The sequence below is a fragment of the Puma concolor genome, chromosome A3 (assembly GCF_028749965.1).
Source record: "Puma concolor isolate L17-30 chromosome A3, mPumCon1.1.hap2, whole genome shotgun sequence".
Classification (NCBI taxonomy): domain Eukaryota; kingdom Metazoa; phylum Chordata; class Mammalia; order Carnivora; family Felidae; genus Puma; species Puma concolor.
The window spans coordinates 129,787,160-129,803,686 of record NC_141669.1 but is presented as its reverse complement, the minus strand read 5'-3'; the positions used below and the strand labels follow the sequence as shown (position 1 = coordinate 129,803,686).

Here is a 16,527-nt window from a genome sequence, read left to right as displayed (position 1 = left end):
GGCCCCACTTTCCAAAGCTCTTTGTCCCTCTGTGGCCCTGGGCAAGTGCCAAGGGCCTCTCTGGGCCTCCCTTTCCACATCCGTAAAAGGGCATTCCTACCAGTCCCCCCTCCTACACTGCTTGTGAGGATCCAGGAGGGCCCCTGATGCAGTGCCTGGCCTACAGGTAGTTCTAGATTAGCATGAGGTATGGTGACTTAGCCATTATCGTTGCCAGGGGCTGCTGGCCCGGCCCCCCGCCTCTTGCCTCAGCCCTGGACCTGTTGGGTTTGGGAGCTGAGGTGCCAGGGGGGTGTCCCCAGGTCCCGACCCAGGAGCTGGAGGGGAGGGAAGCTGTGCTGAGCCTGCCGGCCCACAGCCCAGCCCTGCGGCCCCTGGCCACGGCTCACGCCCCGCCCGGGGCCACCACCATCTCTGAGGACCCATTGTTGCTGTCTGGCTCCACTCCAGGGTCCCGGCCCAGCCCAGGCTCCCACTTCCCTCCCGTGTCCCCCACCCCGCCGTCAACGGGGCTCAGGCCTCCCTACAAGAAGGCACCAGGTGTGGCAGCAACAGAACCGTAGGAACACAAGTTCAAATCTCTGCCCTGGCACTTTCCGTCACTGTGACCTTGGGCACTTCATTTCTCTGTGCCTCAGTTTTCTCATCTGTTAAATGGGGTGACAGGACCTCACAGAGCTGTGCTGAGGATCCTATGAATTTGGGGATGGCAGAGTGCCCCGCATGTAATAAGCCTCAGGGAACAGTGGCCCCACTTCCTCTGCTCCCCCAGGCCAGAGGACAGAGCCAAGAGGAGCAAATGCAGGGGTGGGGAGGGCACAACCGGCCTTGAAGCCGGGGTGCCATGAGCAGAGCACTGGATGAGGAGTCCAAGGCCAACCCTGCTGTGTGACCTTGGGCTGGCTGCAGACATCTCTGGGCCCCAGAATGAGGGAAAAAAGAGGCTAGGATCTTCCTTTCTCTCTAGGAAGTGGGGGAAGGGACAGGAGGGGCTTAGAGCCAAGTTTGCTTTTCATTTTTTTCTTTTTAGCACAAAGGGCTTGAATGAAAATCAGCTGCAGGGACAGAGAATCCTATTGTGAAGGCACCGTTGGGCTTGGTAAACAGAGGCCAGGGTATCGGCCAGAGACGCTGACAGGCAGGGGACAGCTTGCTTGGGGCCTCCGACCCCTCCCTCGGGGCGCTAGCCTGGGTATCCAGGGCCCTCCCTCGGGCACCTCCTGCTCAACCACAGTTTCTGTGTGCAGACACGGGCAGGCCATCTGGACTCTGTTTCCCCATCTGCACAACGGGTACAGTAAGAGTACTTTCCCCCTAGGTGGGAGTAGGTATGCTGTTACACTCTCAGGGCAAGCACCTCACTCAGCAGGCTTGGGTAGGATACTGGCTCTGCCACTCACTTGCTGTGTGACGTGGAGTCAGCTATGTTGGCCTCTCTGTGCCTCGGTTTCCCCAACTGGGAGGTGGAAACAATAACAGCACTAGCCTGCCGGGCAGATGAACTGAGATGACTCAGCATGGAGCCTGGAGCACAGTCCCATGATCTCAGCCCGTTGAGGCCCCCAGTCTCAGACACCTCCTTTCCTCCGAGTACATGTTTATCTCAACAATTCCATCACGTATTTCTTGGGCACCTACTATGCGTCAGTCTTGGGGAAGCCGACATCCCAGGAGAAGAAAGCCGTTAAACTCAAGACTTGTGTGTGAAGGGCTCGACACAGGACGTAGGTGCTCAGTGATGCCGTTCACCCAACACCTGGCCTCCCGTGGCTGTTCCACGCTGGGTTCTTGCTGGGCTCTGGGATGCAGCCCTCGTGGCGGTCCCAGTCCGAGCATCTGGGTGGGGGCGGGAGACTGGCATGTGGAAGAGGCAACATCCCATGAGGGAGGGTGCCCAGGCGGCCTCCGGAGCCAGAGGAAGTCAGGGTGGGCTTCCTGCGGGAAGCGGTTACGAATAACAACACACATTGAGTATTATTATGTGTCAGGCAGTGTTCTCTTCACAACAGCGCTTTGCAGAAGGTTTTCCACACTCGTTCTGTGGGTAATAGTCTGAGACCAGAGGGCCTGAGTAGCCTGCCTGAAGTCACACAGCAAAGACTTGATGGAGCTGTGGTCTAACTGAAGCGTTGCACTGCTCCCCAGACAGTGCTCTCCAGCGCCTAGCCACTGAACCCACTTGTCCCCTCTGCCCAGACTACACTCCCAACATCAGAAATCATCTGAAGCCTCCCCCACCTACACTCCAGCACCCCTGAAGGCCTGAGCCCCTCACTCACGGAGGAGGTGGGGGCAGACATGTGGCCAGCACAAAGTCCTCAAGGGCCGAGCCTGGCCCCTCGGTGGCCGAGCCATCATGGTGGAAGGAAGGAGGGGACAGACATTTTCTGAGGCCTCACTGCACACCCACTCAGTCGTCACTCACAGCTCAGCGAGGCCAGCCCCGGGGCTAGCCTCATTTTCCAGAGGAGAAAACCGAGGCAGGGGGGCTCAGAGGCCCGTGTGAGTCCAGACCCTGCACCACCTCCCCCCACCTCTGCTGAAGAAATGAAGGAAACCGCCTCCAAAGCGACTCTGAGCCTCTGTTTGCCCCTTTATGAAATGGGGATCTGACCCAGGATCCTCCGCTTCGGGCAGGAGCCAGGTGGTGCAGGGGACCCATTCGCCTGGGGCCTGGCCCAGGGGAGACCCTCCCGAGACCCTCCCGCAGCCTGGCTGTTATTACCGCTGCCATTATTACCGTGGTGGTGACACGCCCCCGTCAGCCCTCTGAACCCCCGTACGTGCAATTCTTCCTGTAACGAAACCCGCCTGCGAGGCCTTAGCGAGGGGCCCTGATCGCTCACTTAATTATAATCTTTGGGGAAAGAAAAACACCCCCCTGAGCCGCTAGGGAAGCCGCCAGTGTGGCTGCAGCCTGTGGGGGGGTAACCTGACGCCCCTCAGCCAACCTGGCCCCCCGGCCTTTGTGTCAGTCCTGCCCAGATTACTCTATTTTTCCAACCCCAAACCAGGGCTGGCATGAACTCAATGCTCGGCATTGTCCTGGGACCGGGCCTCCCCCAGGGCCCCCAGGGCCAGGCCTCATCCTTCCTCCAGCTGGGGATCCGGCCCCCAGGAGGCGTCTCAGAAATCAGAAACCCAGCAGGGCCAGCTGGGGCGGCCTCCCGTGTGCGGGGTCCTCGGGGGTCCTAGGCTTCTTGCTTTGTCACCTCATCAAAGCTTCAAACTTCACTGCTGGAAGGGGCTCATATGTGCCCATCTTCCAGATGGACAGACTGAGGCCTAGGTAGAACTGGCAGAGCCCGGGTCAGACTGAATCAGGATGCTTTCCCAAGAGGGGGCCTGGGTACCCTGGACCTGCCACCAAGCGTGAGAGGGAATTTGGGAGGCAGTCCTCCTGGGGACTTCACAGAGCACAAACGGAGGACACCTGGGCCGCAGGGCAGAGGGCATCACGGCCAAGGGCTCCGATTTCCACAACAGCAGCTCCGGGTTCAGGTCCAGCTCTGGGCCCTGCTTGCACAAAGCTGGCTCCTCTCTGCACCTTGCTTTCCTGAGCTATAAAACTAGGGAGGGAGGGTATCAGGCTACCAGCTGGGGTGCAACACTTAGCTGGTAGTAAGTGCTTCATTAACAGAGCTTCAAAACCCTGACAAGGGCAAAGGTTCCAAGTCAGCACGAGAGCCCCCCGCGTCACCCACATCGTGGGCCAGAGCGAAAGACTGAGCCACACCAGGGGCGAAGGTGGATTCTCACCTGCCACTCCAGGGGGACAAACTGGTGAGCGCCCTCCTTTGCTCCCTCCAGATCACCACCTTCCCCACCCTAATCTGTGCCTAGGAGGCTGACCTGAAGGGGCGCCATCACCCCTGCTCCGGGCTTCCTATGGGGTTCCCTGAATGGAGGAGATGGGAGGGCTGGATGGGCATAACAGCCCCCTCCCTGCTGCGTCCTGTCCCCCAGGCCAGAGCCGTCCTTCCCGAGGTTCCCAGCTCCCGCCAGGGGGCCTCTCCATGCAGCCCCTCCCTGCAGACATCTGTTCCCCACCGATGCCGGCCCCACTCTGCACCCTTCCTTGGTTGGTTCCCTTACCCCTGCCCACACCTGTGAAGAGTCACTTCATTCCATTTTCCCCAAAGTATCAGGTTTGAGCCGTCTGTTTCCCGCCACACCCTGACTACTGCAGATCTGAAATCAATATGCTAAAATGTTAAGATTTGACAAAGTCAGGTCGTGGGGAGCTGGGGCTCCTTATGACCATCTCCTGCGATGTTCCAGGTGGTTGCAAGATTTCCCAAAGGAAGAAAGAGACAGCAGAGACAAAGCAGGTTCAGCAGTCAGGAGGCCAGGCCTCCTGGGTGAGGGCCCTGAGGTCAGTGGAGGCCAATGGGTCCATCCCCCAGTCTGGCCACACTCACCCACTTCTCCCTCCTCCTGCGTCCCTTCCTACCTTTCCCCTTGACTCAGCACCTCCCTACAGGAAATGGGAACCACATGCAGGGGATCACTGCAGAGGGGCCCCAAGCAGGACCACTGCACCCCCACAAGGAAGGTTCTGGCTCCTATTCACAGGTCCCAGCCAGGAATCAGCAACGCTTGGGCAATTTGGTTCCAGGGGACCTCACAATCAGTGGGGGCGGGGGGTGGGTGGGGGGACACCCTGGAGAATATGCACTCCCCACATCCCTTCCTCCCGACCTCATTTTCCCCCATCGGATCAGCCTCCTGCCCAGCCCTTCTTGCAGACAATAGTTTGGGGGGCTTTTGTTGTTTTTCGGGTTTTTTTTTTTAGATCGATGTACACAATTTCTCAATCTGTAACTTGTCACACATGCCGAAATGGAATCATTTTGTGTGCAGTGTTTTCATTTGGCATCCTTTTTTCTCTTTTCCTTTTCTGCAAAAGCCTTCTCTCTCCCCGTGTTGACAGTTGAGAATGGGTTTTTCCATATTTTTCTGTAAGCATGAAAATCCTATACAGACCATGCCTGGACAAGGGATTTCTTTATCTGTCATTTCTTTTACAAATCAGGATCACATTGTTCACCCTTTCTAGCATCTCGCTGTTTCGCATTTAAGAAATCTCTACGCAAACAAGAATTCTACTCGATTGGTCACAACACCACTATTCACAATGGCCACACGGTGAAAACAACCTAAATGCCCATCAACAGGTGAATGGATAAACATAATGTGGTCTGTCCACACAATAGAACGTTATTTGCCCATAAAAAGGAACGAGTTACTGGCACACACTACTCACTAATCGAAAAAAATCATGATGCTAATTGAAAGAAGCCAGACGCAATAGGTCATCCGTTATAGGATTCCATTTATATGAAATACCCAAAATAGATAAACCCAATAGACACAGGAAGCAAATTAGCGATCGCCAGGCGCTGGGGGCGGGCAGGGTGAGGAGTGACGTGTCTGATGGGTACAGGGTCTATTTAGGGGGTGATGAAATGTGTTGGAACTAAATAGAGGTCATGGTTGCACAACGTTGCAAATGGACTAAATGCCGCCGAATTGCAGGCTTTAAAATGGTTAATTATGTAACGATTAATTAAAATGGCTACTTTGGGGGCGCCTGGGTGGCGCAGTCGGTTAAGCGTCCGACTTCAGCCAGGTCACGATCTCGCGGTCCGTGAGTTCGAGCCCCGCGTCAGGCTCTGGGCTGATGGCTCAGAGCCTGGAGCCTGTTTCTGATTCTGTGTCTCCCTCTCTCTCTGCCCCTCCCCCGTTCATGCTCTGTCTCTCTCTGTCCCAAAAATAAAATAAAAACGTGGAAAAAAAAATTAAAAAAAAATAAATAAAATGGCTACTTTGTTATGTGAATTCCACTTCGATTTTTAAAACTAAAAAAATATATATCAACGTATATATCCCTCCTCCTTTTTAAAACAAAGGTAGACTGCTACGCACATTGTATTCCACTTGGAACTTATTTCAGTTAAAAACAAGTCCTAGAGAAAAAAATACCTATGCGCTGGAGAACAAACAAACAAACAAGAGTAGCCACACAAGTCACCTGGGAACACTGGGAACCATTCTTTTTAATAGCTGCATAATAGTTCATGGTGTGGACAGACCAGAATGGTGTCACCCATTTCCCCAAAATGATGAATGATGAGTTTTGATTTTGGCTGGTTTGGGGGAGGGGGTGGTCTCTTGACACATGTAGGCACCAGGCACTTTATAAACAGGGTTTTATTTTGCCCTTACTCCAGTCCCACATTTTGTCCCATTTTTCAGGTGGGAAAACTGAGGTCCAGAAAGGAAAAGGCCAGGAAGTGACTGAGCCAGAACTCCAAGCCAGGCAGGTCTGATCCCTGGGCTCACTCCTTGCTGGGGATACAGCAGGGAACAGCACTGACCCAGGCACCTGCCCTGGAGGAGCTGACATTTTAGTGGGAGAGACAGACAGGAAACAAGATGAATCAGTAACCTATGTGGACTATCCCCGGGTGTCAAGATTATAGGGAGAAATAAAGGAGGGAAAGGGGAGAAGGGACGGCAGGGAGATTACATTTTTAAATAGGGCAGTCAAGGAGGGCCTCACCGGGAAAGGGATGTTTGGGCAAAGACCCAAGGGAGGTGAGGGAGGGAGTCCTGTGGCTTTTCATCCATTCGGGGGAACGGTGTTTAGAGCAGAGGGAACAGCGAGTGCAAAGGGCCACAGGCAGGGAGCTGCGAGGAGCCAGGTGCTGCTGGGGCTAAGGGAGAGAGGTAAGATCAGAACAGAGGGCTTGTAGCCCAGCTATCTCTGAGTAACAGGGAGCCAGGGAAGGGTTTGGAGCAAGGCAGATTGGGGACTAGGCTGGGATTTGAAAAGCCCACTCTGGCTCTCCAGGAAGGGTGGGGGAAAGAGGGGAGCAGGGTTGGTGGCTCAGGCAGGGAGGCCACCGTCATGGAGGTGGGAGAAGCTGTCTGAGAGTAGACGGCTGGTCTGCGGGATGGGGAGAGGCCCTGCCCACCTCCCCTCCATCTACGCACCCCTTGAATTTAGTCCCCCTTGGAGTAAGCCAACTCTCAGCCTCCACAGAGAAAGTGCCAAGAGGGGAAGGAGAACTTTGCTGATTCATGGGCCTGGGCCTCCCAACTTCCCCCCAGGGGAAGCCTGAGCTCAGATAATGGGGTAGGGAGCCCTATGGGGGCTGAGAGCAAGTAAATAAAGTAATACAACAGTGATAAATGATAAAACGTGGTTAACAGAGTGACCTGACTCGTGGGGTGTCATCAGGGAGGGCTTCCTGAAGGAGGTGGTGTTGGAGCCAGAATCAGAATCAGAGCTAGGAATTTAACCAGGCCAAGGAGAGAAGGAAGAACATCTCAAGCAGAAGGAAAAGCACCTGCCAAACCCCTGAGACTAAAGGCAGAGCCTAGTGAGTTCAAGTCTCTGAAAGGAGGCCTGGCCAGGCAGAAGGAGCCCTGTGTGCCAAGCCCAGGGCAGACAGTGGCCTGAGCCAGGAACACGCCCATTCCAGGCCCACACATGGTCAGCTCCTGGCAAGAACTGCTTCTGTTGCCAGGGCGGTTGCAGTGGTGAAGGTCCCCCACCCGTAAACTTCTCGGAGAGCTTCACCATAAGCCAGTAAGATGATAAGCATATTTGGAAGAGAAATAAAGGAAGTCGCAGAAATTGTTAATTCTCTTTGTAAAGACGAGGAAATCAGGTCACAGAGAGCAGAGAGCTTATCGACTTCAAGGAGTCGTGCCGCGAGAAGGTTGCGAGAGCTCCTACCCTCCTCGGCTCACTCCCTGCTCCTCGCGGGACTGCTTTGTCACATTTGGAGGGGCCCTCGTGGGGCACATGGCAGCTCGAGTGGCAGAAACGTGTCCAGCAGCAGGAGCTGGCCCAGGGCCCGCGGAGCAGGCCAGGGCAGGGGATGACAGAGGGACATAAAGAAAGACAAACAGCGGGAGCTGGTGGGGCCACAGCCCCTGAGTCTTGAACTGCCCTTGGCTAGAATTTCAAGAACTGTGCCAAGACTCCAAGGCCTGACTCTAAAACACTAGTGCTCACTCATTCACCAAGCATGCATTGAGCACCTACTGCATACCGCATGCCCGACACTGTTCCCAGGCCCTGGGGCAAGGTCCCCAGACCCAGCGGGCCCTCCTGAGGCTGACACCCTGTGGGGACAGGGGTGGCTGCCCAGTGAGCAGACCCAGGGATGTGTTTCTTCACACGGTGATAAAGGGCTTGGCTGGTGGAGACAGGGAGCTATAAGCAGGTGTGGCTGGAGGCCCTACTCCCCCGGGGGGGTGGGGGGGGGCAGGCAGGTTGCTGGGGGCCAGGCTGACCCCATGATGGCAGGGGAGAAACTGCCTGCATAGGGGGAGGCACAGCAATCACAGAGCAGGAGCCCCTCATGGGGCAGCAAGGAGGCCAGTGCGCTGGGGACAAGGCAAGGGGCAGGTGAGCTCAGAGAGGTGATGGGGTCGGTCATGCTGGGCCTCCAGGGCCTGGTAGGGCGTCTGAGTAGGGGGGCACGGTCTGACTTCGTCCTAAGGGCTCCTCTGGCTGTGTGTGGCGAACCAACAGAGGGGCCTTGGGAGGAAGCAGGGAGGCCAGGGAGGAGGTGAGCCAGCGGGGAGGGCAGGAGACAGTGAGGCTGGCCCAGGAGCGGTGGGGGATGGGAAGGAGCTCAGAAGCTCTGCTCTGGAGACAGTGAGGGGCCTTCAGGTAGGACCAGAGCCCCTTTGAAGACCTTCATTTTCTCAAGCACATCCTCCTTCTGACACGATGATCTGTGCCCCAGCCCCTGGCCCCGCATGGCACGGGCTCCAGAGACCTCACACGTTCTCAGTGGTTCTGAAACAAGACTTCCCAAATCTGGGTGCTTCCTTCCGCTGAAGAGTTTGCAGGTAGGAAAAAAGAGGGGGAAAAAAAGAGGAGGGGAGGGCAGGGGAGGGGAAAGAAGGAGGGGGGAGGAGGTACCTTCCCCAGCCACAGACCCTTGTGCCCACCCCACACTCACCTTCCCCAAACCACAGAATGATGGGGCAGAAGAAAGAAGAAAGGCACTCTGCTGGAGGGGGTAGCTAACACCAGGGTGGTGCCACTGCGACATGAAGTGTACCAACTCGTACCCAAGGGCTTCCCAGATATTATTTCTATTTTTATAAATTGTCATTGTGCGTTTGGATTACAAACTTAAGAGACCCATTGTAAAAAAGAGATTGAGAGAGACAGGAGGGGAGATGGATGTAGAAAAGGGAAGGAGAGGAATTCCAACATTACGGAAACATGTAACTGAGCCCCCATCAGTCACACTGGCCTTTCCTTAAGCCTCAAACACGCCACACCACGCCTGCCTCAGGGCCTTTGCACTTGCTGTTCCCTCTGCCGGGAATGCTCTTACCTCCGACCGCCAGCCACATGGCTCCCTCCCTCTCGCCCGCTGCTCACAGAGACCCCTTCTCTGACCAAGCAGCAGCCCCTCTATCACGCCCATGATTCTTCTTCACAGAACTTCGTGCTACCCGACACTATGTTGGTTTATTGTCTAACAGGCACCACTAGATTGTCAGCCCCGTGATGGCAGGGATTTTTGTCCGTTTTGTTCACTGCTGGATCCTCAGTGTTCCAAACAACTCCTGGCACACAGCGGGTATTCGGTAGTGAACGGACAAGTGCAAGCATGGATAAAATGCCTCCTCAGCTAGACCAGGAAGGCAGCAGCCGAGGTCTTACGTGCGTCTGGCACACAGCAGGCATGTGTGGCACGAGCGGATGGATAGTGACGTCACCAGGAACTGAGAGATACCAAAGCAAAGCAAACAAGAAAGAGAAGAAACTATTTATCCAGGTTCCCTGAGTGCCTGTCCCGTCCTACGCCCACCCCCGACGTTAGCTCACATCATCCTCATGACAACACCGTGAGCTACGTCTTAAGCCCATTTTCCAAACGAGGAAACTGAGGCTGAGTGAAGAGAAGTGTTTTTTCCCCGGGCCCCATAGCCAGGGAGGGGCAGGGCATTGAAAATCAGTCCTGTCCGCCTCCAAAGGCAGGCCCCCAAGCTGAGCGCACCGGCCCGTTCACGCTGTCCACAGTGGCAGAGCCCCTACTATGCGCAGGGCAGAGCCAGCCGGTGGGAATGTGAGCTCAGGGCGGCCAGGCTTTCAACGCTTGTAAGCTGGGCCGAGTGTCTGCATTTTTGCAGGAAACCGCTTGCTTTTCAATGCTAGAACCAAATCAAAATGCTAGAAAACACTGTGCACGTTAAAGGAAGAATTTCCGAGGGCTCCTACTTCGAGACCCTTGGTCTACGCCTGGGATTTCAGAGAACATGGACGTCATTGAGGGTGGGGCAGGCAAAGAAGGCTTCCTGGAGGAGGTGGAACCAGGCTGCTAATGGGCCTGAGGAGGGTGGGGCCAGCCTGAGAAGAGGGGGCCTTGGGCTGCCTCTGGCCATGCTGGGGGTCAAGTAGGCTCCGTCCAGGATTCCCGGAAGAGGCCCAGCAGGTCGGACCAGCCTGACGCGAACACCTGGGAGTCACCTGGGAGTCAGCTCCGAGGCTGCCTGCCCCCTCCCTGCACCCATGCTTCCTTTCCATCCTCCTCTGGGATCTGAGCTGCCTAGGATGTGTTTCCCAGAAGACTCTGTCCCTGAGAATTTCCCATGGGGCCAGCTGGAGGGAGGTCCTGAGGATGGCCCAGCACGGTGGCCAGGCAAACTGGGAATACCTGAGTTCTTTCATCTGTCGTCATTAGAGACAATAGACGCTGAAGCAGAAAGCGTCTGAGAGCCAAAACATAAATGTATGTTATGGGTTACATATGGGAAATCGTGACATTTAAGTGAGATGTCCTGAAATGTAAGACTGTATCAACCAGTCACCTGCAAGGTAACATTTGGGTTTCTTTCTTTTCTTTTTCTTCCTTTCTTTCTTTCTTTCTTTCTTTCTTTCTTTCTTTCTTTCTTTCTTTCTTTCTTTCTTTCTTTCTTTTCTTTCTTTCTTTCTTTCTTTCTTCTTGTTTCCCATCGCATATAAATTCTATTAATGCAAGATGTGGGTGTATTTCAATGATTGATGATAGGTTCTATGATTGATATGATAGGTTGAGATGATTGAGGCTGACGTTGAAACCTACTTCACCACTTACCGGCTGGGAGACTTCGGGAAAGATACTTGCCTTCCCTGTGTCCTCACTTCCTCATTGGTAAAACCAGGGTTGAGGGGAGTCACCAGAACCCGGGACCATCATGCAGTGTAAAAATGATGCACATCAAACACTTAGAAAGAACTTCAACCCTTGTGAACATTCAGTAAGCGCCAGCTATGATTATGGTCATCGATAGGGTAACACTTCGCTATTTCAAACCACGTGATAAAATATCATGGATTCTGGAGACATTGGCATAAACTCAGATTTGCCTAATACAGATATAGATGGTCACATATAAAAATATTTGCAGATGCGTGCGTATACATGGGTTGAATACACAACACATGTTTCTTTGCTCCGTCAGCCAGGAAGGCCTACAAGAAATGCTACCCCGCCAGCCACGGGTACACCCGGTATCCAGAGCTTGGGTTCTAATGCCATTCTCTGATAGGAGGAACCACAGCTCCACACCGAGAAACGGCTGCTGCTAAGACTGGGGCAGGAAATGTTCGCGATGAGCCTGAAGCAGCTTGTGGTGCCAGAGGTAAGAAAGGGCTCAAGATGAAAACCAACCAACAAACAAAAAACCCCCGATGTTGATGGGGGCACGCCAAAGGGCAAAGAAGCCACCTTCAAGAGCTCCCTGTGGTCCAGGTTGGGACAACCTGAGCAACGAAATGCAGTAGTGTTGAATTATAACCCAAAGTATAAATAAAATCAATATCCTTGAGTCTGTACCGATACGAGCGAAGCTGAATACGTACGTAGGGGAGAAGACAAACGTGCTGTACGGAAGGACTCTCAATCATCCCTGCTGCGAAGTATAGTCCCTACTCCATAGGTGGGGGCCACGCAGAATGACTGCCTTCCAAAGAGGATACTATGGAAAGGGGAAAAGAGAGTGACTTCACAGTGGAGAAAACATAAAAAAAACTACCTGAGCCAGGTGGTCAAGGTCAACACCCACAGTGATAAGTCATGTTCATAGGATCTACCCTTGATGTGATATGATAAAAATGTCACTTTCCGGGGCGCCTGGGTGGCTCAGTTAGTTACACATGCACCTTCGGCTCAGGTCACGATCTCACGGTTCGTGGGTTCGAGCCCCCCATAGGGCTCTGTGCTGACAGCTCGGAGCCTGGAGCCTGCCTCGGATTCTGTGTCTCCCTCTCTCTCTGCCCCTCCCCCGCTCGTTCTCTCTCTCTCTCTCTCTCTCTCTCTCTCTCTCTCTGTCAAAAATAAATAAAAAACATTAAAACAAATTTATAATGTCACTTTCCTTCTGAGAAGTTCCTTCCCCTGACCATAAGAAAGACATCAAATTATCCCAAGAGAGCCTACCAAAAACCCGACCAGCACTCCACAGAACTGTCAAGGTCACCAAAAACTAGGAAAGTCTGAGAAACTGTCACAGCCAAGAGGAAAAAAAAGACCTGACAACTAAATGTGATATGGAATCTTGAGTGGGATTCTGTACCAGAAAGAGGATGTTAGCGAAAACTGAGGAAATCCAAATAAACTATGGACTTGGTTCACAGCAATGCACCAACACAGCGGGTGGATGGTTAACAAGCAGGCCTGTGAACTAACTAACATTAAGGCGTGACTTGTCGGAGAGACTGGGTACAGGGCGCTACCTTTTTCATTTTTCTGCAAATCTAACACCGTTCTAAAACATAAAGTGTACCCTTAAAAACTTGTTTCTTTTTCCAGTTTGCTTTTTTTCCATTCTCTTAGAGTCCATGGAACGACCCTTTCTGAACCTCGCTGGTTAATGCCCCTTCGGCCTCAGAGTCGACACTGGCCTGCCGTCTGTTCTGCAAGTTCCCCACCTCAGGTTTCCGCATCTCGGCCTGCTCATCTCTGGGTCGATGGCACGTGGCGCTTTGTGCAAATCTTTCTGTGTGGAAGTCGCATCTTGAGCCAGAGGACCCAGTCTCCTGGCATGGGAGCACTCCTTTGGTTATTCTGCCAAGTAGATGCCTGCTGTTTACATCAGCAATCAGCAATGCCATTGGCGGGTGCGCGGTGTGGGTTCGAACCCTCAGGGTTTATCGGGGTCATTACTAGTTCCAGGTGAACTTCTTCCCTCCCTTCGGTTTTATGATCTCGAGAGACACCCCTGTGCCCATTTCTAGGCAGGGGTCCGTCTGAGAGAGGCGAGTAAGGCTCCGCCAGACAGCCTCCATCCACAGCAGAGAGTTATCTGGGTCAAAATGCCAACAGGGCCGTGAAGAAATTCTTCAGTAGAGCAAGGGTGGGCCCCAAATCTCGGGACCCGTGCCCCAGACCTCCTCCCTGGCCCTGAGGGCAGCTGACTCTGTCTGGGAGGAAAGAACAAAGGGAAAGCACGTGGCAAGACACCCATTTCTCAGAAAGTCTGGGTTGGAGGTCGGGGGCCTGGGTTCAAGTCCTGAATCTGCCTCTGACTCATAGTGTCACCTTTCACCACTCACTTCCCCACGTCTGGACCTCAGGTTCCTCATCTGGGGAGTCAGGGGGTTGGACCAGCTGAGCTCAAGCCTTCCCCAGTTGACACGGTGCTGATGAAATCAGGGCTGGTGATATTATGCCCCCCCCTCCCCGCGCCCCCTGTCCCCCTCACTCTCCCCGACACTGTGGCCACATTCACCAAGGGCCAAACTCACATTCACATCCAACACACTGCGTCTGCATCTAACAAGTTGCAATGACCTGTTCCCTTTGTATTTCTTTGTAAAAGAAAGGCCGCAAGGGAGGGGCGTGCAGGTGCTTTTCTTTAAGGTGCCTGATGCAAAGTGCCGGAGCTCTGGGCTGGAAGTGAATCACCATGAGTTTGCACTTTGTATATTGTAGTCCTTCATAGCTTCGGTCTTTGTTTATAATAATCAACCGCTGGAATGAAATTCAAATTCCTCATGCCTGCCTCCCTCTCTTTCCAACCCTCTCCCTCTCCCTCACTCTGTGCCCCCCACACTGGCGGCGCTATGGTTCTGTGAACCCACCTAACTTGTTCCCACCACAGGGCCTTTGCATCTGCTATTCCCTGCACCTTCAACACCCTTCCTTCAGGCCGCAACTTCTTCTCAGCAAGGCCCTCTCCAATCACCCTACTTAAAGAAGCCCCTGGTCACTTCCCATCACACCTCCCTGCTTTATTTTCTTCTAAGCCTTTACCACGATCTGAAATGATGCCGTTTGCTTACTTATTCACTTGACCGCTGTCTGCCTATCCAAAGGCAGGGATTTTGTCTGCTTTGTTCTGTCATGTCACCCTAACACTCTACCCAGGGCCTGACACATAATGGTCTCAGGAAATACGGTGACATGAATGAGTGAATAAAGACTCAGAAATCCCCAGCAATGCCCCTAAGCTACATACAACAGCTGGTGTTTATTGAGCATCTACTCTGTGCCAGTCACTGTGCTAATGTCTCATCTCAGGGGTGAGCAGTTTTATGGTCTCCATTTTGCAGATAAGACCAAGTTTTCGGGCCTCAGAGCCTCAAAGGATAGAGCAGCTCTGAACCCCATCTTAGAACTTCAGTGTTTGGGCTCCTTCCACCCTGCCAGGTTCCTCAGTGACAGAGACGTGGAGAGAGGGCCCTGCCCGCATGTACATGCACCCCTCATCTAAGGTAGAGCCTTCTGAACACCTCCCTGTCCCCACCGCCTGGTGGAGCCCCTGGGGCCAGGATGGGAGCTGGGTGTGCCGGCAGCCGGACCTTGTGCCGATCAGCGCCAGGAACTGGCTTGGGGAGCAGGGTCTTGACCAGCCCCATGTGGGGGTGATGTGGGCCACTTGTCCCAAGTGGGCTCTTAATGTTCACTGGGGCATAGAGGGTGGCAGTGGGCACAGGGTCCCTAGACGCCCAGGGGCTCAGATCCCCACCAGCCTTCCCCTGGCGGTAAAGCCGATCCCCAAGGCCCTGGCCTCGCTGGCCCTTGCTCAGTTTCATGCTCCCAGCCTGGCAAAGGTCAAATCATTCTGCAGCCCTCTCCGAGCAGCCCAGACCCAGAGCGAGGGGATGCCAGGCACAGAGCTAACTCTGGCTCCCGGCACCTGCCTTCCAGCAGCCCCCAGCCAGGGTAGGCAGGGAGGTGGCAAGTAAATAATAACCCAAAGGCAGGCTGTAAGCCTTGAGTGCAGACCCCTCCTTAAATACTTGCTGGCTGTGTGTCCTTGGGCAAGTCTCTTAACTTCTCTGGACCTTCACTTCCTTCCTAGGAGAAAATCCTGCCTCCCACGCCAGGAGAGACCCCAGAATAGTGGCTGGCATTGCTGCTATGGAGGTCCCCCACACTCAGGGCCTGCCCCCAGGAACAGAGAGGAGAAAGAGGACACAGGAGGACACGTCCCCCCCTGGCTGGGGAAGCCCCCCAGTCCACCTCCCACCACAGAGGAGGTGCCCGCCCAGCAGGGCCTGGATCAGTGAGTGGGAGTTTGGCGCAGACATACGGAGGGAAGCGTGATCCCGGCAGAAGGCACAGCCAGGGCAAAGGGAGGGCGTTCTGCCCAGTGAGCCACCTTCTCTCCCTGAGGCCTCTGCTCAAAACCACCTCCTGAGATGGGCCCTCCTGCTCACTGGATCTGAGGGTGCCCGCACCCCTGCCGCGCATCAAAGCAGCAGGCTCACTGCCCTCCTTAAACTTACGATAATCTTACTCGTTTGTTTATTCTATGTCTCCCCTGCCAAGTCCCCCAAGGGCAGGGACAGTGTCTGTCCTGGGCACTGCTCTATCCCGGAGTCTAGCACTTCCTGGCAGGCAGCAAGCACCTGAGCATGATTTGAATACGTTACTCCCCCTCCCTGTGCCTCAGTTTCCTCATCTGTGAACCGAGCATCATGATAACCCTCACCTCGTAGGGCTGTTGTAAGAATTAAATAAATTAACATTTGCAGAACCTTTAGGATAGGCCCTGAACACCACGTAGATAAAAAACACGATGGATGAATCGAGAGAATTACAGGGGCGTGGATTACAAAGTCGCACCGCCGAGTTGTATCATCTGTTATCCTACACTCCACGTTTGCATTTCTTTCCCTATTTCACTTTCTCCCAGGTTTTCATTTTGACAAACTTCAACCGTAGAAAGTCGGAAGAGATTTCCAGCACCACGAACGTCTCAATTCACCAGTTGATGACTTTTAGTTTCGTGGGCTTTCCTCCTCGCTACATAGAACAAGATGAATATTTATACTTCTGTTTCCTTTTCTTATTTCTTCTTTCCGACCAATGTGGGAGCAAGCTGGAGACACCGAGATAATTTATTCCTAAGTTCTTCAGCTGCTGTGACTTTTCTTTTAAATCTCTCCCTCAATGGATGTATGAATTCTCTGGAACCAATTGTAACTGATCTCCTGATTTTATAAATCTGTAATTCTACAAACCTGCTAATCCATGCATCTGTGAACCTGGAAATATT

The 16,527-nt window shown here is 53.7% G+C and overlaps 2 long non-coding RNA genes across 4 annotated transcripts in view; both read right to left on the bottom strand.

The window, feature by feature from the left end:
- LOC147582792 (uncharacterized) overlaps nucleotides 1-16,527 on the bottom strand; it is a 233,735-nt gene that overhangs the window by 139,708 nt on the left and 77,500 nt on the right. The window lies entirely within an intron of this gene.
- Nucleotides 9,490-12,361, bottom strand: LOC147582795 (uncharacterized). Its single transcript, XR_015249524.1, has 2 exons — nucleotides 11,885-12,361; nucleotides 9,490-9,765 (listed from the first exon to the last, which is right to left on the bottom strand). It is a non-coding gene; the product is annotated as an uncharacterized LOC147582795 (long non-coding RNA).